The sequence below is a fragment of the Rhipicephalus microplus genome, chromosome 9 (genome assembly GCF_043290135.1).
Source record: "Rhipicephalus microplus isolate Deutch F79 chromosome 9, USDA_Rmic, whole genome shotgun sequence".
Classification (NCBI taxonomy): Eukaryota; Metazoa; Arthropoda; class Arachnida; order Ixodida; family Ixodidae; genus Rhipicephalus; species Rhipicephalus microplus.
Genome location: NC_134708.1, coordinates 94,975,362 through 95,002,499, shown reverse-complemented (window position 1 = coordinate 95,002,499; position 27,138 = coordinate 94,975,362). Strand labels below are relative to the sequence as shown.

The following is a 27,138-nucleotide window of genomic DNA, read 5'->3' as shown; positions in this document are numbered from 1 at the left end:
TGAGCAACCTATAAACTAGAGGTCGCTGCATACTACTTACGGAGGAGGGAACGACCCATGATCTAAGGAACTTCGCCCTAAAATTAAAAAGATCTGGTTACGCCATTGATGCAACTACAAGGCAAGACCACCACAGTTGAAGCAATAACTATCACAGCTATGTTTGAATAGTTAGGTCCTTGTGTGTCGAAAGAAATGTGCCAGAACATGCTGTTTTAGCTTGTGGGAGAGCTCCCATAGTGCACTTCCGGTTAAAAAACACATTTCTATAGAAATGCCACGATCGGATATCTCTGAAGTGACACTCAATTTTTAGAGCTTTGAAATCAACATTTATTAGGTTTACTGTTTTCTATTTCTCTGCATTTGCAAACTATATATATAACTAATCCGTACCCTACTCGTCACCAACAACATTGGAACCTTCCATTCTGTAGAACCAATTCTGGGCGACAAATGTTATGTTTTAGTGTTCCTTTGTTATTAAATAAATTACTGGAGGCAAAAATAATTCTTGTGAAATGCAGTGCACGTGACATTAGGGAAGTGCTTTTATCGTGAAAATCGAGAAAATGGTGGTCCAGGCATTCATGGAACTGTATATATATATATATATATATATATATATATATATATATATGTATGTATGTATGTGTGTGTGTATGTGTGTGTGTGTAAGTGCGTGCGTTTATGTGTCTGTGTATGCATCTGCATATATGTGTGTATATTTATGTGTATGTGTGTACACGCAATTTCTATGCCTAGCATTGTTGTCATATATATAGTATTTTGTATTTTGTCATATTTTGCATTATACTTCGGAATTTGTGCCGAAAGAAACTACTTACGCATATTAGTCTCTGTACATAGCATTACTGTACGTGCATCTTCCGACTTGTACTGCGCCAAACATCTCATGGCCTATGTTCATTGCCTATATGTTCATGGCCTATGTTTATTTACCCATGTCCACGTTGCTTGCCATGTATTAGGGAGGCTCGGGTTCTCCTCAAGTGACAAAACGTCACTTTTCTCCCGAACTTGCCCTGATCCTTGGGATGAAATAAAATTGAATTGAAATTGAAATATTCTCCAATGATAACAGCAAGTGCGTCTGGCTCTATGTTAACTGTTTTATTTATTTATTTATTTTATTTATTTAGGAATACTGCAGGCCTTAATAGGCCCAGGCAGGAGGGGAAAAGTACGAACAAAAGTACAAAGTCTGCAAATATCAAGAATATATACAAGTAGGATCTATACAAAGCAACAACAAAGTGAATCTACTAACAAGTAAATGAGCACTAAAAGAAATGTGATACAAAGAAAAATAATATACAATATGAGAAGATAAACAATACAGAACTATCTAATCAATGTACAAAGGAGTTAGTAAAATACTGGATCACTGTATTGAAAGAGGAAGGGCTAGATCTAAGATGAAATGGATGCGATAGAGTCGGTGTTGCTGAGTGTACTAAGAGGTAGGCTGTTCCAGTCGGCTACTGTTCGAGGAAAAAAGGAATACTTAAAGATGTTGGTTCTGGTATTGTAAGGCGTTAATGTGGCAGAGTGGCGATGTCTTCTTCGGCGAGCAGTGAGAGGCTTTATGTAAGGTTCAGGAGAAAGAGACAATTTATTTTTATACAGTAAGAATAGAAATTTAAGCCTGTGAATTTTTCTTCTTAGTTGCAAGGACTGAATGTTGTGTTGGGCCATTAGGTCACTTGGAGAGTCACTGGTGCGATATTTGGAGAAGATGAATCTTACTGCTTTACGTTGGATCCTTTCTAGCGCATCGATGTTAGTTTTAGTGTAAGGATCCCATGCGATAGCTGCATATTCAAGCTTAGGACGGACAAGAGAGGTATAAGCGGTTAGACGGGTCTCGGGAGGAGCATGTTTTAATTTGTGTCTGAGGTAGCAGAGTTTTTTGAAGGCTGAGTCGCAAAGGTGAGAGATGTGGGAGTTCCAACTGAGATTATTAGTTATGATGACACCCAGGTACTTATATTCATCAACCTCTGTAAGAGGCATGGATGCAAGATTATACGTAAACGAAAGTTTATTAATTTTTTTGGTGATTTTCATAAATACTGTTTTATCAATATTAAGCTGCATGTCCCAGCGTTCGCACCATGTTAAAACTTTTTGAAGGTTAGAGTTTAGGGTGATTTGGTCTTGCAGGCAGGTAATTTCATTAAAGAGTAAGCAGTCATCAGCGAATAATTTTATCTGTACAGGTTCAGTAATAGAGTCAACTATGTCATTAATGTATATATTAAACAATAAAGGTCCAAGAACACTTCCTTGGGGAACTCCAGAAGTAACAGCAAGGTCACTCGAACAGCAATTATCAATTGCAACAAATTGCCTACGGTTAGTGAGGTAAGCAGAAATCCAATTTACTAGGTATGAGGGAACGTCCAGATGAACAAGTTTTTCGATTAGTTTCGCGTGTGACACGAGATCAAACGCCTTCCTAAAATCCAGAAATATGATGTCAGTTTGTCCTGACTTGTCGACAACGCTAGCGAGACTGTGAATTACAGTAGTTAATTGGGTTACAGTGGAGAGGCCCTTCCTAAATCCATGCTGCATAGGAGTTAAAATAGCTCGATCATCAAGAAACCTAGTGATTTCGTTAGCAATAATGTGCTCTAAAAGTTTACAACAAGAGGAGGTTAGTGATATGGGGCGGTAGTTTTGAACTAATGATGGATCGCCTTTCTTTAGGATAGGAATGACACGAGCAGATAGCCAGTCGTTCGGAAGCACTGCTGAAGATAGTGATGCACGAAAGATGATAACAAGAAAACGCGATAGCATTTCGGCGTATCTGTGAAGAAACACGTTTGGTAAGTTGTCAGGCCCGGGTGATGATTTTGTTTTTATATTCAACAGCATAGAAAAGACGCCAGGCAAAGAAACAAAACTAAAGTCATCCTTCAACAATGTGTGATTCAGGCAACGGGGAACAGGCGAGTTTGAAAATATACTATTAAAATAAGCATTGAAGTGAACAGCGATCTCTTGTTTAGCGACGACAGGATTGCCCTCGTGCATAATATGGTCAACTGGTTTACTTTTTTTGCTGAGAAAGCTCCAAAACTTGCTGGGAGCAGTTCGGATGAAGTTAGGCAGGGTAAATTGAAAGTAATGAAGTTTAGCTGCCCTAACAGCCTCGTTTAATTTAGCTTGGCATGGTACGATTTTGTCACGAGAAATCGTAGTTTTAATTAATCCGCTCGGTTTGCGAAGGTAATAATTCTCAACTGCAAAACAGCAACAGTTAATGACACAACGAAAGCGCGATTTCCCAATGCCGCTCCTATACACTTCATGTAGGCTGATTCAGAAAGCGGAATATTTTCCATCATATGAGGCTCACCACCACGAACGCTGTTTCAGCACCGTACAGCGTTTTCCAACATTTGAAGAGCATTTGATAGTGAAAAAGGCATCGGTAAAATCCAGCTTACAACTCCACCACTTTTGTCTATGTAAAGTGCACTTGACGACTTGCTGCTACCAAGCGGTACTTGTGTTATCAGCCCAAAGCTGTAGACGCCCTATTGAACTTTCAGGTCATCTAATCGTATTCCCTCGACCTGAGTATAACCAATTTATGCTCCAATTAGGCCGGAAAGTGCATGATGTTTGTGGAAACAGTGCAATACGTGACTTTCCACTCATGTCACTGTTTTGCTTAAGTGCAGGGGAGTTGCCAAAGTGTTCCAGATAAAGAAACAGAAACAAAGTACGTGCATAAAGAATCTGTCTGTTGCCCTCCTAATAGCCAACAGTTCTGGATTTCTGTACGTCGGCGAAACGAATTGCCTTAAACTTAACCTTGCGGCGAGACTGGACACAAAATAGAATTGACAAAGACATGTGCAGACTAACAGCTGAGTATAATTAACAATGAAATGAAATATTTCTACTTCACAAGCCACACAAGGAGGTGACATGCACGGTTTTATAGCGTGCGTACAGTGTTCATCCAGTCCTTCTTGATTTTTGTTTAGCACTGAAGCAGTTCATGTTCACTTTGATTGGTAGCTCAGAAAATGAAGTAATCATCAGTGTAACGTAGTGCATGCCCCTTTGATCTCGAGTTTTCTAGTCATCGTACACTTGATCGTCTGCTCTTCTCCCAGATGTTGTGCAGTAATGTTTTCGGAAGGAAACACAAGTTGATGAGCAATGTAACGAATGCAGAATAGGAGAAAAAAAACGAGATAAAAGTCGGAAGAGAGAAAAATCAAAAATATTCCTGGTGAGACATCTTTTGCCGTGATAGTTTCAAACTTCTGTTCCCAGGATTTGTGGGCAAGCACTTTAACCGTCCAGGTATCTAGACAGTTTTTTTCTTTCTTACATCTGCAGGAATAATTTCTCACATCTTGTCATCAATTCCACACAAATAATCTCTTTCGGATTAGACACACACGCACACATGCACAATAGACACAGAAATATAAATGATCCAATGCATCTTCTAAAGCGCAGATAGAATGTCAACAAAAACATGTAACTCATTGGATAGGTATGTAACGGTCGAATGGAGAGAAATGAGTAAGAGAGGAAAATACAGTGCAGAAAGAATAAAAAAGATGAGTATAGAAAGAAATATAATAAGTCAGAAAAGCTACAGAGGAAATAAGTGAAAAACTAAAACTAAAGAGGAAGCGAGCGAGAAAGCGAGATAATGAAATAAAGGAAAGACCGAGAAAGAAGAAAAGAAAGAACTAGAAAGCCAGAGAGAACGTTGTAGTGGCAAACGAAGAAGAGGTTCAGAAAAATAAATGAGGTTGAGAAACAGAAAATACGAGATATAAAGTGTAAAACGCCGGAAAACGTTGCGTAAACAGGAGTAAAACAGAAGTACAGACAAACAAATGAAAAAAGAAATAGCAAGCGAGATATAAAAATGAGAGCAGGAGCAGGATCACGAAGAATAAAGAAAGAGCGAAATAGGGAAAAGAATAAATATACAGGGAGAAAGACACTAATACATATGAAGTGCGAAAAAAAGTGAAGTAAGAAACTGGCTAGAATTGGGAAAGAGCAAACTCAGTAGTAAAGAAGAGAACTGCCCCATTACGGCTTTTGGGCATGACAAAAGTATTGTGAAGCTGCCTTAATTTGTTGCTGGCCTGTTGCTTGTTTTTTTTTCATGGCTTTCAAGTGTTATGTATCAACCCCATTGGGGGACACTGTATTTATAGTAAGACAGTTCAGAAGGCCGCTTTCATGTTCCGTAAGTATCGTTGATACTTTGTACTTTTTTGTGTCACTTCCTGCCTTGTGTACCAGTACACCGTGCAGTATGACCAAAATTAAGTGTCTCGAACGTGCCGAACCATTTCCGCCACTTCCAGGATTCCCTGATTGTGCAGACGGCGTTCTGTGAGTCATGGCAGTCACCTGTGGTATTTTACAATCATCGCCGCGCCGAAAGGTTGTTCGCTGATTGGCAGCGATGACGAGGTAAACATCAGCAAGAAATGGTATCTAAAGGCTGGGCTCAGTAAGGCTGAAAGTTGAAAACGTGAGCTCAGAACAGTGGGAAATGAATATGACCGTTTTTCCTGTCCCGGTGTGTTTTGATTCGACACCTTGTGACAACTTAGAATCGTAACACATCAAACGAATAGCGTGCCCTAATATAAAACTTAGCCTAACATCAATGCATCAGGAAAAGACTGTAACATGGCTGACTCTGTATATTTCATGTACACAAGGGTTTCGTAAATGTTATTCCAGGTACAGTTTACTGCAATCACATCTACGTTTTTTCCTTGTAGGGGACGTCATCCGCCACGATCTGCGAGTAAAGAATTCTTCCATACATCATGGGCCTCACAAAAGCTGTAGTAGGTATTTTTATAGCGTCATAAAACTTGAGCCATCCTACACAATTTACGTTCCTGGATGTCAGAAGGCACTTAAACAAGGCAGATAGGTACACATCCCGGTTATCCCACTTGGACAAGTTTTTTCTAGTTTTAGACGCAACTGTCACAGTAACGTTCCTGATTTCTCGAGTAAATACTATTAAAGCAGTACTTAGCTCAATGGCATTCTTCCTTTTCAAGAAAGTGCGATACTCACCCTTATACTGTTGTCCTACAGAGCACCGCAAATGCAAAAGATGTTTATTGGTGCGTGCCGTGCTTTGCACCATGCAGGTTGTTTCACATCCAGTGATATTCAGGTGATCTTAAAAGAGTGACACAGGATTTGTTTCGCCTTGGGCTCTATTTACCTGTATCAACAATGACCCTGCTGAATGTTCGTCTGTCGCTGTGAACTAAAAGAGATTAAAGGGGCCCTCTAACGCTTGAAAACTTCGATGCCGACTGCATAAGCCCTAGTGGCCCTCGCCAGAACTACTGCGATCGGAAATTGCACCGTAAGGTTGCCGCCACATGATTCGATAAATGTACCGTTGAAAGTGATCCAACATTGCATAAAAATAACAATTACCATTGGATTTAATTCTCCATTAGCATATATTTTCACTCTAAGTGACAGAGAATAAAGCTCTTGAACCTTTCTAGCTTGAAAACTGAAAAGCTGTTCAAAGAATGTGCCAAACGCCATGTACTGGAGAAAACGTATCGGCGGTGCTCCGGTGCCGTTATTTGAAGAAAATAAAAGAAAAAACGTACAAGCGTTGACATATATACGTCATTGCAAAAATATAGATCAGTAAAGCTAGAAAACTTTGCAGAAGCGTTTGCAAGCAGTCTCGTTTCGCAGGTGTCGTCCCCTCTTCAAGTACCGCATTGTTTGTTACCATCGCAAGAACGTCCTTAGTACGCTCGACGTAACAGGCAATATGTCATGCGAACTTCCTTTACGGTAGGGCTTTCAGTTAATTTTGTCGGGCAGCCTTTCGACTTCAGAGGGCGATTGAAACGCGGTAAGGAGAGCCCGAAAAAATTGAGTTGAGGGTAAACACCCATTTTATTGTATTTTGATATCTCTACTATGAATAGTTTCGCACTGCGTGGCTCTATCGCTGCTGTTCTTGCGGCACTTATCTCTTAAGCCGTCAATCTACACAACCAGCTAGAAAAAACATGTAAAACTATGAAGTCATGAAAAGTGTTGGAGGGCCCCTTTAATGAAGAAACTTTGTTATCCTTTTAGTGGCGAAGCACCTCGAGACTGCACAACGTCCCTCCGTAGTAAAAAAACCACCATGCGTATAAATCAGATGTTGAAACTGAAACAATTGTGAACCGCAAAAAGTTCTCAGAACAAAGAAAATAAAAGGCCCCAACGCCAGAAAAGCACTGACGTTTAACCACCCATCAATCATCACATATCAGAAAACAAAATGTTTAGATAAAAAGGCTGTTAACCACAACAAAATAGATGGCCACGATTCGTAATCCGATGTACACAGCTTCACTCCTAATCATCTTCATTCATTTCGTAGATGTGCATAGAGTTTTAAATATTTAACCCCTGCTAATACTATTATTCATTATGTATCTCATAGCCCTTCATGTTCATATTTGCCAACCGATTTTCTCATCACCGTTCAAACCCAATGTGCCACCTGAGTGCTGCCCTGTCTTAAGAAGACGTACTACAAACACTATTTGCGTTATTTAGAGACTGAGGAGCAAGATATACGCGTGAGCGACAACAGTTAGAACACATCAGTTGGATTTTGCAGAGCGTAGCAGCAGCAAGGACGGAGTTGGCGAGCTCTAAATTGGGATGCCACTAAAGGCTCGCAAAAAAAAATGTACGCCAGGCAGTTCAATACATACATTCACGTAAGTAGCTTACGAGTGATCTACGAGAAAATCTGCCTGTGGCATTGCACTTCATAATGCTTGTGGTATCGTATTTCATACTGGAGATATGTTTCTAGAAGCCTGGCTGCATCACTATGTGGATCTTGTCCCACCGCCATATAATAGGAAATGCAGTACTCCTATCAAATTATTACTTTGAAGAGGGCTGAATCAGTCTGATTCGGAAGATCGATATTGGCCACGTCCAGATTAGGTTTTCTGCTGGCACCAACTGGTGCGGACAGTGATGCTCTGATGAACGTTCTACCCAGTCAATGTGCATAGCTTTATTCTTACATACGAAGCATAATATTGGGATTGCGCATTTAAAAATCGACGTGAAAAGCACACCGTGCGTTGCGCTTGTTTTATTTTTATTCATAATACCCCTAAAGGCCCTCGTGAGAGGGTATTACATGGGGGGGTTACATGAGCAAAATTACAAACAATAAACGTCAAAAACAAAAAAAGGTCAAAAAATTCAAATTAAATACAGACTAAGGTTGAGATATATGTTATAACAAGTAATTGGTAAACACAGCAAAAATAGAGAAAAGAATAGGCAACAAATCATTGCAATACAGATAAGTACACAGTGAACAACCTATGAAAATGCAAGAAAAAATAATCAATACACTTGATAAAAAAAAGAAAACAAAGCGTACACTCAAAAACGAATAAAAAATATACACTCACTCATCACACCTCAAATAAGCTGAATCAAGGTAAAAATACTACACGTGTGCTCTGCACGTTATAGAAAAGAGGGAAAAACAAGTAAAAGAGCAAAAGTTAGATGATGTCAGTATTTTGAATTAGTTCTTGAAATTTCGTGGCGTTTTTTTCTAAGGCAATGTGTGATGGTAGATTATTCCAATCGATTGTGGTACGCGGAATGAATGATTTAGAAAAAGCAGATGACTTACAGTTTAAGCGTTTAACTTTGTAGGGGTGGTCGCGGCGAGGAAAAATAACGGCAGGTGGCTCGAAGAAATCGCTGTGAAGTGACACGTGGTGATAAAGTTTATGGAAAGGCTCGCAAAAAAAATGTACGTGATTGGTGAGCAGCAAAGAATAAGACATATCTTTATTATAACAAACTCTGCGAGAATGATGTTGAGGTGTGTTATTTTGTAATTATTTTTTTCCATACCACTTGGGGCCACCGATATTCACGTTACTGTAAATACTGCAACACCTGGTGTCAATACCTAGTTTTCTGTGGCTCAAGTGCTTTCCAAATTTCTTACCATATTACCCCTCAAGATAATCCAACATAGCAGGCGCGTAGCCAGGAATGTTTTTCAGAGGGGGCACCGTCTTGATTTCGGGAGGGCCACCCCCTTAAAATGGCCATTTTTCGCTCTCTATGCCATGGCGAACACATTATTTTTGGGGGGAGGGGCACGTGCCATGTGTGGCACCCCCTGGCTACGCCCTTGCAACATATCGTTTAAAAGTGAGAAAAAGCACATGCATGGTTGAAACACGAAACATTTCAAGTCTTACCTTTAATAGAAACCCGGTTCTTTCAAATTAGGCGGACATGTATTGGAATCTTTCTTTTAATTTCAGTAGTATTGAGAAAACCACATTTCCTTCCTGTTTTAGAGTAAATTGTACAACACAGCTTTTGAGCTGTCACCGATCAAACGTGCCCAATTTAGGGGCCCTTCCGTTGATGGCAGTCGCTGCTACATATTTACCAGTATTGCGCGTGTTACACTCTGTTATCTGAATGCATTTCTATGTTCGTCTTTTCCTGAATGTCTTGATCAGTAGGCATTTGCCCTGCGGACACGTAGAAGTAAGCAGCATTGAAACAGTTCTGCGTTTTCGAATAGCGGTATGTCCAGTGAAAGTCCTTAAAAGGCGCAAGTTGTTCATCGCAAAACTGTGCCAATCACTGATGTACCATTGAGTGACTATTACACCCAAGTTCTAAGAGACGACCAGTGGGATTCGTGCAACATTTATAAATATTTAAATCCTGGGAATAAATGCACAGTCTCATAAAATTGCCTTGTGCGTCCACACGAACGCATGCTATGAGCGTATTGTTCCATGCATGTGTCATTGACTGCCATAATTACGTATTTTAGCCCCGAAAAAAAATTGCGTGCAATGATTTTACTCCTGGAACGGTCACCATTCTGCATTTTCTGAGGCATATAACTGCGCTGTATTTCTCGCAAATGAACTTTAACGAGTTCTGTAAGATCGAGGGAAGGACAACTACAAATAATAGCAGTGAAATGTACTATTTATATGCACAAAAAAGATGTAATTAGTGATTTTCAGAGCACACTTCCGAGTAGCGTGATGTGTATTTATGAAAAAAGTTGTATTTCTCAATATATCCTCCTCAGTAGCAAATACTTTGTACGAGAAAGGACAGCTAAAGAATCAGAAAATTCAATTTGCTGGTAAAAGGAACTTAGTATATTTAAGAAATAGCGCACATTTTTTTTATTTCTCTACTGCCTTATTTCGTAAAATAATAGAACAGACAAAACAACATACAAAGCCGAAATACTGAACTTGAAACTACTCAGTGTTAGAGTAGACACAGTGATCCAAGAGAGGGCGGGACAAGTATGGACTTCCGAGACTGATTTTCTGCAGCACAAAATACACCGCCTATACAAGACGAAAACTGTGCGTTTAAGCTAGGCAGCGGAAAAGCAAGTAACAATCAAGCCGGAAAAAAGAACGACTAACAACTGCGGGACGCCATGCGCTAGTGAATACCAATAAAACAGTTTTTTAAGAAGACTAATACTAAAAGTTTACTGACACAAATTTCTTCAGCTTCTGTTCAAGGCTCGCTAATTGTCCTGGTGCCTTCACGACGTTGAGCCACAAGAACTCGAAATAGTGTTGAGTCTCTCTTCTCTTGCTGTATCTACCTTCGCACTTGGTATTCCTAAGCATAGAATACGAACTGTCGTGATTCTCCTTGTTCCCTAAAGTACATCTGGTTTCATCAGTGGGAAAATCAATGATCTCACAAAGCTAAACTTAAAAGTGGCGCTCCACTGTTTCAGCCATTAAAGATGCCAGGACTGATTCAACGATTCGACATAGTCCTGATTATGCTCTATATTGTGATTTCTGTTAATTATTTCCTTGAGTATCATTTTGAAATATAAAAACGTCTACATGCAGTGTTATCTTTAACAATGTTAGCGAAAGATAGAGAGAGAAAGAGAGATGTAGACTAATAATTTTCGGCAGATTGCTGGGATTGGCTCCTACCTAGGGGCTACGAAGAGACCGTGTCTCTCGGCAGCTTCGTTGGCCTTCTGAACCGCCGAAAGTTGCTTGTCCAGGTCCGAACTGAGACGCTCAGTCCACCAACGCACCCGAAGATCTTCATTGGAGGCCGCGACCCCAGAATTTTTGACTAAGGCTGGACATTCCCATAGGATATGGCCAAGAGTCGCTCTGGTGGTACAGCACTGGCATAGATTAGAACAATAGACGTCGGGATATATGTGGTGCATGATGATGGGGTTCGTGTATGTGCGCGTTTGTACCTGCCGCCACTGAATGGACAGAACCCGATTTAACTTGGGGTGAGGCGGAGAGTACTCCCGCCTTTGCATTCGTAGCGTTCAGTTATGCCATCACATTTAGTGAGCCGATCGTCCCATTCCCACACCGGCGCAGAGAAGTCAATTTGGGAGGCCGCTTCGTCTGACGTGACTCGGAACGTAAGATCTTGAGCCACGTTGTGTGCCAGTTCATTGGGACTGTCCTCCGCGTTACCTAGTGGTGTGTGGGCAGGGCACCACAAGATGTGCACGTATTTGTCCGCCTCGTGAATTTTGCCTGTACTAAGAATCCGCAATGCTTTGGGGGAGACTCTGCCGTTGGTGTAGTTTCGAACGGCTGTCTGTGAGCCGCTGACTACACATGGGGCGTTAATGTGGGCTGTGGCTATCGCGATAGCCATTTCTTCTGCCGTTTCTACATTCCGTGTGATGATTGACGCGCTGCTTTTGCATTGTTATGTGTGGTCTACGACAGCAGCCACGTAGCAGTGACGTTCCTGGTAGCCTGTTATGTCAACAAAGAGTGCCTCATGGTAACGCCCATGCATCTTTGACATAGGTTTGGCTCTACCGACCCGTCTGCCCTTGTTCAGGGTACATGTTTTTTGGTATGGGTGGTACTATGAGCTTAACATGGATAGTGCTTGGTATGTCGTGTTTGTCTCCGTGTTGAATGTGGCAAGAAATACAGAGATTACGTAGAATCTGGCGGCCTGGCTTAGTCTTGGCTAATCGCTCAAATTGGGAGAATTGTGGCGCCACAATAAGCTTCTCAAGGGTATTGTGTAAACCAAGTTGAAGGAAGAGTTCGGTGCTGGTGTTTTGAGGCAAACCTAGCGCTTGTTTGTAAATTTTTCTAATCAGGCTGTGCAGTTTTGACTTTTCTGCAGTGAACAATCAATGGTACGCCGCCGTATTGCTGATGCAACTCAGAACGAATGATTGGATCAAACGGATGATGCTAGCCTCTTTCATGCTTTTGTGTTTATTGGTAATGCGCCTAACGAGGCACATCGTGTTAGACACTCTGGCTCAATGTTGCGAACTGTCTCGTTGTTGGTACCCTTACTTTCTATGATCAGACCTAGCACTCGGATTTTATCCACGGTGGGTATGGTGTGACCAAAGCTTGTAGTGAGTTTCATATCAGCGTGTGCCTGCGCTTAGCAATGTTGTTAGGGTGGCTGACCTCTAAGTGTAGGGCAATATACCAGTAGCTCAGCATTCTCTGCCGAGGAGGATAGTGTAGTTTTCTGTAAATACCGTTCAATTGTGTCAGTCCCCTCCTCTAATTTCTGTTCAATGAAACCGTCACTGTGGTCCACTGTGAAAAATGAGGAGCCTCCTTCACAAAGAATGCCGAAGGTATAGCGGTGACGAGCGATTCCGTGAGTTAGAATACAACTATCTCCTTAAGACGTAGCTTCTTCACGGAAGCCATACTTCAGCACAGTTACCACAGAACTCGTCACTCTATTAAGAGGACAGATATCATTCCGTGATGAAAATACGACAATTTCCTTCCAACGAGGCGTTCTTACGAATTGTATACTTTATGGCAACTAAAAATGTTTGCATTGTACCACAACAGTCTGCTGTATTGTTCTGCACAACAGTCTGCTGTATTGTTCCGCACAACAGTATGCCGCACCACAGCTGTGCCATGCAGCCTGCTTACAAAATATAACAATGGAGGATTTCATTTATGTTCTGCGTGCCTGTGAATGTGAGTTATTTGTGTTGTTTGACTGAGAATTTTATTGGCTTAACACATTAATTATTTATTTTCTGGGCACACCTTCATCTGCAAGTGAACACAGGGTTCATGGAATGATTACAACATACTATATGTTTTGCACAGGCAGCATGACTTTGTGGAGTGAATGCAGTCGTTCATGGCTAGCTACCTAAAGTACCTGTTTGTTAGTTACACAACACGAAACTGAACAGGAGTCCAGTTGAACTGAACTCTACACAAACAACTCAAGAATGGAGTGTGCAGCAAACAAAGGCACCAAGAGCACATCACATGATTGTAGAGCTAATCGCGGCATTGAAATGACGAAGGTGGGACAGGCCGAACATACACAAGCCTGTCCCATTCTTGTGATTTGAAGTGCTACGCTCAATTTTATGAAAATATTGCACCAACAAGGCCAAAAATTTACCCGTGCCAAGTTCACATTAAATCCTCCCTTTCCCCATTTTGCAGATTTCTTTTTGTTGAGCCAATTTGTACATGCAAAGATGTTCCAAACTATTTGTGAATTAATGAGTGTAAAAAGCTTACTTGGGCTTGCAAGTAATAAAGTTGCATAGAAGTGTTCCCACCTAAGCATATGGAAGTTGCAGCATATGTTGGCAACAAGTCAGTTAAGGTTGACCAGTTCTTTAGTAATATATATCTTCGGGAACACGTTGTTTTTGGAAGTTAATGGTTGACAACAAAAAAATAATATTCCAAGCCCCCCCCCCCCTAAAGCTGTCTCCAAGCTACTTTCAAGCACTGCTTATATAGAAGCTACGCCTTGTTGTCCAGCAGTTAAGCTCAGTCTTGAAGCAAGCTGCACTGGTGGCAATAGCAGCATCCCCCCTTTGCTGTCTTTAAACCTCTGAACTCTTTCTGCACATTTTGACAATAGGAGTGGCGTTGCAATACCCCTGTGTACTTTGTAGAAGTCCTTCCTACTACACAAGTGTGTGGTCCGTGAACGTATATCCCAAGGAATACCGAAAAGCACTGAAGGTTATAGTGAGGTCATCGGTAAAGTATAAAGCGGAACTTGCGATGCAACTTTCATGGGAAATACAAATGAAAAATGGTCGCCGAAGAAACCTAAAGAACGTTAAGAGGATGTTGCTTAAGTTTTCTATGCAACATGTTCTGACATAGAGCTTGTTAAACGCTTCTGAGTGACAAGACATAGCTGCAGCCTGAAGAATTTGACTATGCGACCTTGTGTGCAAAGATGAGAAAACAGAAAACTTCTGGAGTCGCGGTCCATTCGTTACCACGTGTCAGCTTCCAACAACCCCGGCCTTCTATCTATAAATGTTTAAAACAAAATATGTGACCAGTGGACTGGTTGAAATTTGCCCACTTATTGCCAGCATATGCTGAGGATGCTACCTACATAGATGGCAAAGCTTTCATGTCACTTTGTTATTAATTGTTGTGCAAGGTCAGAGTAAACAATTTACAGTCAAGCAACAAATCCAGAACGTATGTGGGGGTAGTTTGTGTGTATGCACTGTGCTGCGTTATCTTGCAGATGTGCGAGTCATACCTGCTGCAGCATGCCAAATGAACAATGAAATGTTCTACTACATGCTTCTTTGAACACAACTTTGGCAGATATATTGAGAAACATAATTGTCAAAAGTTCTCAAAGCCCGCTTATGAAACTGTGTGCAAGGCCCATGAACAGCTCGGCTTGGCTCATTTCTGTATGTCTGAAAGGAAGTACAAATAAACTATTGTAACAACAGCAATGTTCAGAGTTTAAACCACTATGGTGTCTACTACATACTACACCTCTGTTCACACCACTATTTCATAAATCACAAAAGCAGACGGTATTTCTGCACAAGAACAGACCACATGCAGAACAAGTAGCAGGATGCTACGAAGACCTATTGCCATAATAGAATATATTCTAATTGCAAGAGAATTCATAAACTAGCATAACGAATTCCATTTATTTAGTGCCATGGTGTAGCACTTGCAATTTCTATAATTACTAACACCATGGAGACATATGGAGATGAAGAAAAGAATTTTGCTTTATAATATGAAATCTTACACAAGCCAAAGCATACTGTAGACCACTGCAAAGGGCTACATACCGCGGGCAACATATTGTAATGGCACCTTTGGAGCGAGAAACAGGAGCTGTGAGATAAGAGGATCAGGACTTCATTGTCGTTTCTGTAGCCTCAACCCATCCAACACTCTGTCGCTGCACGTGACAGAGTGCTGGATGGGTACACGTCGCCTTATTCATAACATCAAGGTGGAGGTATTAGCCTGATGAAGACAATGAATAATGCATCAACACAAATGGTGAGCATTAAATTAGGAATCAAGGCCTGCATATATAGTTTTTTTTAAATCTAATAAACACTACATGGCAGTTGTAGATCTCAGTACGGCAGGCGCTAACATGAAGATGGGGGCTTGAATGAGTGTCATAGCGCTAAAAATAATTGTGTTGCTCGAGCCAATGTTTAAATAGGACAATTTGTCTAAGTTGTGGCAGCAAACTTGAGGTTCTTTGCTGCCTAGGTAAAGAAAAGTTCTGTTGTCGAATAACAAGCTCTAACATTCATTCAATGATATTTTGTTTCATCAGGTATACATGTCAACACATTCATTACAAATCCTGAACTTCAACAAATGCTTTTATTGTAATGATACTAGGTGCGAAACTTAAGCAGCAGAGGACAAGGGATTTAGCGGGGGTCTGGCTGCTCAACAGTTTTATAACACTATGTCCATGATGCTAAAATTGAGCGATTCGACAAGAGGACTTCCATTTACCAGAGCAGCAAACCGTATCAAGGTTACTGCTACAACTTAGACAAACGATTTTTTTTCAAACATTCCAAACAATCTAATCTTGAAAAATCTTCATTGGCTCCAAAAACAAACTTTAATGATTTGACCCTCATTCAAGCCCCCCAACCCCCACTCTCCGCCTATCATCACCTTAACCTTTGCCATAATAAGACAACGGTCATGTAGTGTTTGATAGAATTTTAAGATATCGACAGTAAGCCTTTCTTCTCAATTTAATGCTCAGCCTTTACGTTTATGCTTTAATGACTGTCTTATCAGCCAAAGAACCCAGGGTAAAAATGTTTTTCCCCAAAAAATAATGCTGGAACGAGGTCTTCCCACACTGAGGCATCAAAGAACCAGTTTTGGAAAATATTGCGAATGGTCAAAAGACCACTACACAGACTAACATGACAAGACCAAGAACTTGCAAATACTTACAGGTTAATGCTCAGTTACAGTTTATGAGGCAGCCCAACCGCTTCTGCGTGTCCATCTGTGCTGCCTTCTGTCCGTCTTTGGGCCAGTTTTTGTAGAATGTCTGCTGATAAAATAAAAAAAAACATTAGAAACAATACACTTTTTCTAGCATGTCCCATGTAACACAACTTGACTTTCTCGGCCTCATGAGGGAGCAGTCTCGAAAGCATGCTAACAGCTGCTGCTTTAGTATGTATATCTCATACCACATTAGCATCTCCAAAACAATGCCCAGTCATTGTTAAGCAAAAAGTCTAACAGAAGAAAACACAAACAACATTTTACACTGGACATATATTTAGCTTCTTAATACTCACTCAATGACCTATTTTCAATACGCATTATATGCATACATGTTGAAAAGACTGGGCATGAAAACACGGCCGCAGGTGAGTCAGGACACTTCAAATATCAACTAAAAATGAGAAGGCAGACTAACGGAACATATAAGACAGTTAACCAGAGGCCCATCATTAAACCTGTCTTTATAACATGACGTAAATGCATGACAAAATTCGAATAATGCAGTTTCGTACAAGCACAGAAATGAAGAAATGCATCTAATGATTGAGGCTCGGCATAGTGACATGTGGAAGTGCATGTGTGAGCCAAACATTAAATAACTCAACAAAGAAATCAAATGCTGAGCAGTTATCTCTCACATAGACCAACAGGCATGCCATCTTGATCGATATCTCCACTTGCCTTGTTTACTTCCTAGCTTAATGTCAACTTTTCCAGTTGGTGTTTGCGGTGTCTCAACTACTTTCGCGAGTCCATATTTGCATGCCTTGCCTTTTTAACATGAATACCAACCTACTAAGCAGCTCACCTCTCCTATTTCAAATATGTATACAATCTAGAATTACCACTTAGTTCACTTAATGTAGCAATAATAATGGGGTTATGAATGTGAATGTCAATTCAAAAGCACTAAGGCCTCTAGCATTTTTGCCTCCTTCAAAAGTGCAACTGCTGCCCTAGAGATCAAATCCACTCAATTTGGCAGTTTTTCACATGGTAGCATAGCTGTTAGCCCGGTAAGATAAATTTCAGGACTATGAAAAGAGCTCTAAGTAAAAGCAAAACATGCAACTAACAAGGAGCCACATATTATCTGGCCTAGAATCTATTTCTGGTAACCTAGAATGTTGTGGCGCAGGCCATGCACCTCGGCAACTGTTCAGCTTTTCTTTCTCAACCAAAGCTTAGTAGAGTCAATAATAATATTTACAGATTGCTCTGAAAACAGCAGTTATGTTGCCAAAAAATAAAAGCCAAAAAACCGAAAAAAGCTCCACAACTAAGAAAATATTAAAATCTTAATAAAGCAAGTACACCCAAAACACCGTTTATATGTGCTGGTTGAATAGATATTAGGTAAACCAAGCAATGAACTACCAGCTATGTAGCTGCAAAAAAAGAGAAAGGAGGTGGCTCTAGTGCCATGAAAAATTCATGAAAGTACTATCAACGGGAAAAGGTTGGTAGATGTTGAATCCACAACAAGTGCGAATTTGCGCTACGTCGGTACTTAAAGCTTGTAATTAGACTGGTGACTGCATAGATCGGAATGCGAAGTGTAGTATGGAATATTTCTTTCAAAATTACATTCTTGGACAAAGTGAGAGTTCAGCTTCATCAAACATTTCGTGTCCCCCAAAGTTTTGCTGTTGATGATACATCTTGAACATAGGAATGTTTCGTATAATGAACACTCAAATAGTGACAAAAGCTACAGAATACTTCACAGATAAGCATTGCAAAATATAAATCAACAAAGCCACTCAGTGCATACATTGACCATTCATAATTGAAATGTAAAAAGCTACCAAACAACCTCACGTCTGAAATTTCTGATTATCACAAAATTGTAAAATGTTGGCACGCTGCCACAAATTTTGTGTTCACTTGATGAAATGACGAAGTCACAGCCAATAAAACACACATTGTAGCTGTTTTAAGTTGCTCACTCGGCTTCTCCATGGCTCTCATCGTGAAGAGGGGTACACATATGTTACCATCATGACTACAGTTACATGGCAACAAAGCATGACATCAGTGATTGTGCAATCCTAATGCAGTGATCAACTAAGCAAGGCCTCGTTGATGAGGCACTGTGCTAGATCGGCATGGTGAGGAAGTACTGTGCAAGGCATAGGTGAGATAAACAAATATGCAGCCCGCCTCACAACATAATCTATGCGGCATGATTTTAGGGCCAAAACACTATTTCATATTGCAGAGAGAACCAACCGACAGTCAGTGCAAAATCACATCACTTCGCTAGCAAAGAGTATATACTGGTCAGGCAATGAAGGGGTAACCATAATTGTTTTTTGAAATGAAGTTTCTGTGATACTCACACAATGCGATTGCTGCAGCACTCTGTATGAATTAGCAAGATGGTCTGAAAGGTGATAAAAAAAAAGACAGAGGCAAAGCTGCCTAATGGCACTTTGAGATAATGAAAAACACACTGTGCAGGGAATTACTTTTGCAGACATATCTCTATAAGCTATAAAACTGACAATTAACATGCTCACTCTATGCCACATAGGAATGTCTCCCACCTTTGCAAGAACTTTACTGTGGTGGCTGCACTGTCTGTGTAGGCCAGATGCAGCCGCCCGTGGCTCTCAGGCATCTGATCCATTCATTGAAAAGAACTTGTGGCTCACATCCTTGTAGCACTGCTTTTGGGAGGTGCTTCCTGCTATAACAAAAATAGCACAACACAATTATGCTCTCTAAACAGTGACATGAAATCCACATTGGTGCCTTCTTAATAATTTTCAGCTATAGACTGAACCACAGCAATACTCTCTTCTGTTATAATGGAGCACCTTATTGCTTTCCCTGGCCTGGTTTCTTGTTTTCACACATGAAACAATGCAGCAGAAGTTAAGCTTTAGTTGGGGAAAAAGCAGTTGAAAAGCATGAATTTAATATACAATAGAAAAATAATGGAATAATTTTGTATGATATAAGAATCTATAATTCTTGTAAGGTCGAACCACCAAGAAATGAGTGAGCAAGCTTTGACGTTAAGGTGTCACTAAATAATGGAGTTTTTTGAAAATGCAATATACAGGTAATTCTGCTATTGGAATGGGCTGTTAATAATGACTCTGTAGCTGCAAGTGCCTGCTGAATCTACTCGAGTGCACTTAGCAAACCTGCGTAATGATATTGACAGACAGAAAACCCAATTCCAACTTAGCTGCACCCATCACAGCATCATGTTGCTTCATATAAGGGGTACTGGTATGCAGGATGCAGATGGATGAACTTTGTGGCAATGTTGTAGAGCAGTGAACGTGATCGACATCTGCTCGAATTACGTGAGCAGCTGAATAAAGCTTTATTGTGCAAATAGCTGCAACAATGCAGAATTGCTAGCTAAAAGTCGCTCCACCTTACACCCACAACAGAGTTTGGCACCAGCAAGATTTCGCAGAGTATACAAGCTTCTGAACACGGTATTCAATGCTACCAGCTGCATTCTTTATTTTTATATCTAGATGCATAGAACGTGCACACAGTAGCCAATAATTGCGCCAAGTAGAAGAGTTCACTTTAGGTATTCTATGAAATTGATAGACAAGAACCAGGCACATCACTCAAGCCTGTTGTTTAGCATCAGAGGTGTAAGTGTGCTTGCGAACATACACAGAAAAATGAGCAATTTACCTTTAAAAATGGTAAAAACTAGGTTTATGTTTGGCAGAAACCAATCGCATACAATAAAGACAGTCCAAGACACTGCAATGATAAGGTTGTAAATTTCAAAGTGGGTCACTATTCACACTATGCATGCATTTACAAGGAAGATAACAATTGTTGCTGCGAGAAACAACAGAGTTTTACAGTTTTTGCGAAATTCCACTTGCCAGTACCCCATTCTACAAAAAGGCAACACTTTGCGAAACCAAGTCACGTTTCCAGACAAAATGCACTCATCATGGTGACAAATAGGTGGAGTACTTTTACAGCATGATTTATTGGAACTAAAAACTATGATAACGATAATTTCTTATTATAGCTAGCAAGAGCCTTTGTACTGTTGTTTATGTGAAGCAATTTTATCTCAGTGGGAGGTCACAAGAATAAGAGCCACATAATAATGAGCGCAAAAACACAGTGACTGGTTGTACAGCAATTCCTAGCTATGCTAATTCATAGAAACCATTATAATTCTTTCTCAAATAAAGGTTGCACATAATTAACACTTTGGCATGAATTATGTTAAGTTGGTAGGTATCATACATGCTGATGTTACTCGGTATACCCTCACTTATTTTGCAATATTTTCACTTCGACATAACAAGCTCAAAACAACACTTCTTCATTAAATGGAACTTTGTACATGACCTTTGAGTTAGCCACAGATGCTGAGTAAGCACCTCTTATGGAATTCTTGGCTCACCGTGTGGTCAGCACTGCACAGTTCGTCAGGGCACTTCCGTTCGCTATCTGCAGTACGCATCAAAAAAACTTAGACATTCAAACAGAAACAAAGCAAGTACGGCAGCACCATTTCATCCTATGGAGATAGAGAGAAGGGAGGGGCAGTGCAGCATTGTTCTTCATAAGCTACACACACACATGCAATAACTGTTTTAGTTTGGCGCATACACAGTATAAAAGAGTGAAAATGGTTAGAGGAGACAAGCGGCCGCATATTTGAAATCATCCAAAGAAGGCAGAAACACTCACTTGGGGTTTTACAGTATGCTGTGCCAGCTATAAAAAGTATGCAAAGTGCTGAATTTCACTAATACTTGCAAACAATTAAGACAATGTGAAACGACAACGTATTGCACTCGCTTCGCTGTTCAGCTGGTGCTTCCCAAATTTCCTGAAGTTGCAGAGACAGCAAAGTGGTCTGGAAAACTTTAAGTATACCCATTCCAGCAAGCACCGCTGGCTTCAACTCCAAGTGACAGCATTAAATGAGGTCATTAATTAGTGACATGCGACTAATGCTAAGTACCTAAGCGTTTGAATAAAAAATGCAAGTATATTTTCATTTCATGTTCGATTTCTATTGGTAAATCTTCCGCGTGTCATCTTCTCTCTGATACTGGGTAACGAGGTAAATGCAAAATATTTTGAAAATATCGTATTACGATTTGTTTACAAGCAACAGTCATAATGCATTATACTAAGTAGTGCTAGCGATATCACTGCAAAAATTGAGAGCAATGACAACGGCATATCTCAGGGACCTTCACAGTCTTTCATTGAGCTGCAGTTAAAGCCAGCAGCCGCTAAATGAACTTTGAACCCCTTCTTTCAGAAACCGAGTGAGCTGCTTGTCTTCGAAAAACTTGCGGGCGCAAGGTGCAGACATTGACGGAAGTAGATATAGCCCCAGCAACGGCGACTATACCGCTGGGAGTTGATGCGCCGGCAATTTTGCCAAACCGTTACAGCGAAGGCAGCTTCTTTGTCCCTTTTCGCCCTATGAGCTTGGGAAGCGCCCGTGCCAACGCGCTGTGCATGCCTCGGGGTTGCTCATATTAGGCGATCTCTTCCGTATGGTGTTTCCATTTTGTTCTTTTCTTAATACATTTTTTTCTGATAGCCGAATAGCGAAAGCCGAGATGCGCCACAGCATAGGTCACTGGCGCTTAACTGAGACGAGAAAATCGCTAACGGACTCTACGAAAATAGCGAGAGCCAAAAGGACAACAAGGTGGACGTAACTTAAGCAACTACTGCCGGCACAAGACCTGCAAACGGTAAAATATACGCTGCCGGCAGAATATGCCGCACTAATATCCATAGTTGCATTATTGCAATTAGGTACACCCAAGCTGTCACACCCCTGCTAATCAAAGTGGCTTGTTCATCTACACGGAACACGCCAACTGAACTTCAGTCGTGTCGCCTGATAACGCAACAGCAACAAAAAAGATAGGGTGCGCAGTTTTGTCGGTCATTCACCCGGGACGTAGAGGAACTTTCGTCAACTATAACGCAATGCGTACTGTAACACGACACGTAACAGCAACTATCAACCCCACACCACTAAACCCCTGGTAATCAACTTCACGGTCAGAGGCGGAACACGACACCGTTGCACAGAATTCGCAAATACTCCAAAGCCGCGCGCAAAAAACAACAACAAAAAAGCCGCTTTCAAGTAAGCCTCTGTGCGACTTCGAAGCAGCGTAAACATTCAAGGCATGGGCATTTTGTCGGCAGTCGAACAGGCCGAACAGCGGGGAAAATTTACAAAAGCCGTAAGATAGGACTTACCTGACAAAACTTGTTCACTGGTCAGCTTGGCGGGAAAACTCTGACTCAACGATGACTCGAAACCGCAAAGTTAACGACACCTTGCGCAAACTTTTGGTGGCATATTGTCCGACTTGACGCAACCACGGGTTAGGCGATCAGAACAGGACAACGAATACACGTCTCGTGTCGCAAATCGCCGTTGAACGTGGTCGTTTCTAACGACTCCTGCGCCGCGACGTTGCACCGCGACAAGCGTCCATGTTGGCTTGCGAGTGCCGCGAAAGCGCGACCTTGCGTGCGCCGCGCCGCGGAAGCGCTGCCTACACACGTCACGTGACCACGTCGGAGAGATTTTTATTGTGAGCCTGCCCGCCAACGCACGGCCGCCTGGATGGGCGCAGGCTGCGGTGTTCTGGTATCGCGAAGGGGCCCACGCTCTGAGGAGTTTCTTGTTGAAACAATATTGAAACCATGCTGTGCGGTTGCGGTATAAGCTCGCTGTATTTTTTTTTCGCCTGCAATTCCAACCACTCTTTTATTGTGAAGCGAATAAAACAGATAAAAAACATCCTTACCAAGAATAAAAAGAAAGATTGTGTACAAGCTCTGTTAATTTCAACGCACTTGGTTTTTTATTTGTTGTATGCGCAATCTGACGACCCCAAGATGCTTGATCATAGGACATATGAATTTGCACATCAGAGGCATCACAATAATTTCAAAATTCCCGCAAGCTCATAACAAGTAGTGAAACCCACCAATACATCAATACCGGCTTCAACGACATATCAGTGATACTAATAAGATGGAACCACCAATGTTTATGTGCTCTCTTTGGCATAACAACCCGCTTACAACAATGCCGCTGTGCCACATTATCAGTTATATCAAACTAGAGTGGCTGCTGTGTGTTCGTGCCAAAAAAACACGGGGGGTGGGGTAATGCGCCTGGCGTGTAATCCTCGAAAAGAAAAAAAAAAAGAAAACGAGAAATGTTTGTGTCCTGACACCCCTGTTATAATTATGAGGGACTGGTAGTGGTCTCTAGAAACGTGTGGTAGTGGTCTCTAGAAACTTCACTATTTGCCATTTGAAGAGATAATGAATACAAATTATGAAAAATTGACGAAACCACGGAAATTCTGTTAGGAAGCCGCACATGTTCCGCTAAACAAAGTTCACATATGTTTTAGTAATTTGGGCCCCGCCGCGGTGGTCTAGTGGCTAAGGTACTCGGCTGCTGACTCGCAGGTCACGGGATTGAATCCCGGCTGCAGCGGCTGCATTTTCGATGGAGGCGGAAATGTTGTAGGCCCGTGTGCTCAGATTTGGGTGCACGTTAAAGAACCCCAGATGACAGAAATTTCTGAAGCCCTCCACTAAGGCGTCTCTCATAATCATATAGTGCTTTTGGGACGTTAAACTCCACATATCAATCAATCAATTGAGTTGTGGTTGTATTTTTGGTAGATTGTCATCGTGCGGCGGCAGCACGTGACCCTTGCCGTCACATTCTCCTAGGCGCACGCAGGGTGCAGGTGATCAGACCCTTCTCTTCCCTTTTGCCACCTCTCCTTTCATCCTACTCTTTCCTTACACAAAAGCGCTGATGCTTTAGCTCCAAGCCGGAGGCATTGCTCGCTGCCAGTGCCGTTCGTAGTGGGGTCATTGCACGCCAAACATATTACCTATTTTGGCGACCACCTCAAATGGATTCGAAGAAATATCCTGCTGATTTACACCATTGAAAGCAGTGAATCACTAGAATAGTTTGGGAAGAAAAAACTTGTGGTCACGGGAGCGCTTTCCAAATTTATTCAAATGTCGTATGACTGTTCGGGGAAAATTTTTTTTTGAGTGTCACCCCCTTTTTCAATACCAAAATTAGTTTATATAATAAGTAATGGTGACTGTGCAAGGTGTTTTAAGCTAATCATCATTAGCGCAATTTTTTGGACACATACACCTACAAGAATTTAGCCGCAAGGTGTTATGTTTGCAGTCTTTATTATTGCATCACTGGTCTTTTAATGAATATCTGAGAAATTAGGAATTACTCCATTGAAGGTAGATTTTGCAAAAAAAAAATTACCTTCGCACTCCTCAAGTCGCAAAACTTCACAAAATATCACAAATTTCCCCAAATCGTCCACTTTGTCCATATTGAGGCCAATTTGCACCACGTGGTGGTCAAATAAAGATAACATTTATATCCAACTTGAAAGGAAGTAAGCAGTTCTTTTGATATCCCAAGTTATATCATTACAATTTTCGTTTCGCGGAAGAAAATAATTTTTGAAGTTTCCAATTGGCGGCTATCTTCCCAGTTGGTTATATGGCAGCTTCCCTCTTGTTCTCCGGGGCCCCGGTATTCCTCAAGACAGACCAGGGCGTTTCCTATCTGCCTGAGTATAAATAGACGACATGCCTCGTACGCAGTTGATGTTATCGCATGCGCTCTTCGTGCGACTGAGTTGGATCGGCTTGCTTCCCCTTTGCTTCAGCCACGTTCGTTGTGCTCGCTCGCGTTCATTTACCCACGGCTAGAACACACGATTTCCAGGGGCTGTTATCGATTTGGACTTTATATGGTGCGTGAAGGCGATGCCGATATCGGAAACACGTTAAGAGTATTCATATCACAGTAAAAATAATAAAGACGAACTATGAACAAACGAATTTTAGTTACATGCACGCAGGCTCTCTGTCAACACATCGTGCCCCCAAATAAATGGCCTGGTATTGATTGATATGTGGTGTTTAACGTCCCAAAACCACTATATGATTATGAGAGACGCCGTAGTGGAGGGCTCCGGAAATTCAGACCACCTGGGGTTCTTTAACGTGCACCCAAATCGGAGCACACGGGCCTACAACATTTAGGTGGCCTGGTATTGGCATTTCGGCTAGAAAATAACTAATTAGAGCAGCCAACTTCTAGAATTTTTTATAAGGTCCACTGAAGAAGGACATTTTCTCCGTACCTACAATAACAGCGCTACGTCCTTTGGCGTTCAGGGCTATTTTAGCCTTCTTCTCACAAACTGAGAGGCATACGTGAGCTTTACGTCAATTTTTGCCGTGCTTCTGAAGGACTGTTTTTACAGTGTCGTACACCCAGAGGGTGATGTCGTCATCGTAAATGGTGTGATGAAATCTTTGGATGGTTTCAAGTTATGAATGAAGACCAATGAGGGTGAGGTTAAACAACAAGGGAGAGATCACGGAACCCTGCGGGGTGCCCGCGCTTCCCATGGTTATTTCGGACGACCTGAGTGTTCCCACAGTGCTAGTCGCCGTTCTGCCCGTAAGAAATGCTCTTATATAGTTGTACAAGCGAATCCCAAGTTTAGGGTATTGACCTGAATTAGAATGGTGTTATGCGTGACAGAGTCAAAAGCCTTCTTGAGATCTATACCAAGTATGGACTTAGTAGAGCATCCTGTACTGTCTATGATGTGATGCTTAAGCTGCAAAATGGCATGCTGCGTTGAAAGATGCATTCGGAGTTAAATCATGGTGTGTGGGAAAAATCATTGTCCTCGAGGTAACTTTTCAGTTTAGCCAGGAAAGCGTGTTCCATCAATTTGCCCATGCAAGATGTTAAGGAGATGGGCCTAAGATTGTCAGTATTCACTGGTTTGCCTGGTTTCGAAATCAGAAGCACCTTGTGCTTTTTCCACTTCGGGGGCAAGATTCCGGTGTTCCAGCTGTTATTATTGTAGTCTGTGATATGCGTGATCAACTCATCGTCAAAATTACGTATTATCTTGTTCGTGATTTTTTCTGGACCTGGCGCAAATTTTGTGTTAAGTTTTTGTTGGGCGGCACGGATATCTGCTTCGGTGAATTTTACGTCTAGAGTGCTGTTGACCTGGCCCGTATAATCTGGATTCTGCTGAGTAGGAGTCTGAGAGATATATTGGGTCTCTACCTCCCTGAAAAACTCCTCGTCCGTGCCCTTGTAAGAATTGTTTAGTTTGTTGATGGTTTGTCGTTGGGCGGTTTTGCTGTCTTCTGGATCGAGCAGGAACCGTAGAAAATGCCATGTTTTACTAAGAATTATATGTCTGTCCATCGCATAACAGGTTTCGTCTCAGTGTTGCCGGCTTAGCTGTGTTGCGTAAATCTTTATCTCTGTGTTGAGGAGTGCTATGTGTTTCCTGTGGTTTCTTTTGTGTTGTGTCTTCCACCTTTTTGGAGCGATTGCTTTGCCTCCCACACGTCGAGGAGTCGGCATTCGATTTCTTCGAGGTATGCCTCGGGACGTACGATTCGGGTGGAATTATTATCATCCTGTTTAAGCGTGTGTATCCAGTCCTCTATGACGTTCATGAGTTGGACCTGGTTCTCACGTGATTTGCGGAATCGGGTCCAATCTGTCAACTTTATCTGTTCCCCTATGGGTTTACGTGGGCCACTTTGAACATGTACTTTAATGCTGCAGTGGTCTCTGCCCCGGTCTTCCAGGGTA

The 27,138-nt window shown here is 41.5% G+C and overlaps 1 long non-coding RNA gene across 6 annotated transcripts; it reads right to left on the bottom strand.

The window, feature by feature from the left end:
• Positions 1–1,226: 1,226 nt before the first annotated feature.
• On the bottom strand, positions 1,227–22,975 carry LOC119163150 (uncharacterized). Of its 6 annotated transcripts, none has more exons than XR_012886245.1 (6): positions 22,683–22,975; positions 20,790–20,891; positions 18,989–19,131; positions 18,782–18,825; positions 16,377–16,479; positions 1,227–14,830 (listed from the first exon to the last, which is right to left on the bottom strand). It is a non-coding gene; the product is annotated as an uncharacterized LOC119163150 (long non-coding RNA). The 6 variants fall into 6 exon arrangements; XR_005108662.2 differs by having other exon boundaries at positions 18,989–19,128; XR_012886246.1 differs by having other exon boundaries at positions 20,822–20,891.
• Between the last annotated feature and the right edge of the window lie 4,163 nt (positions 22,976–27,138).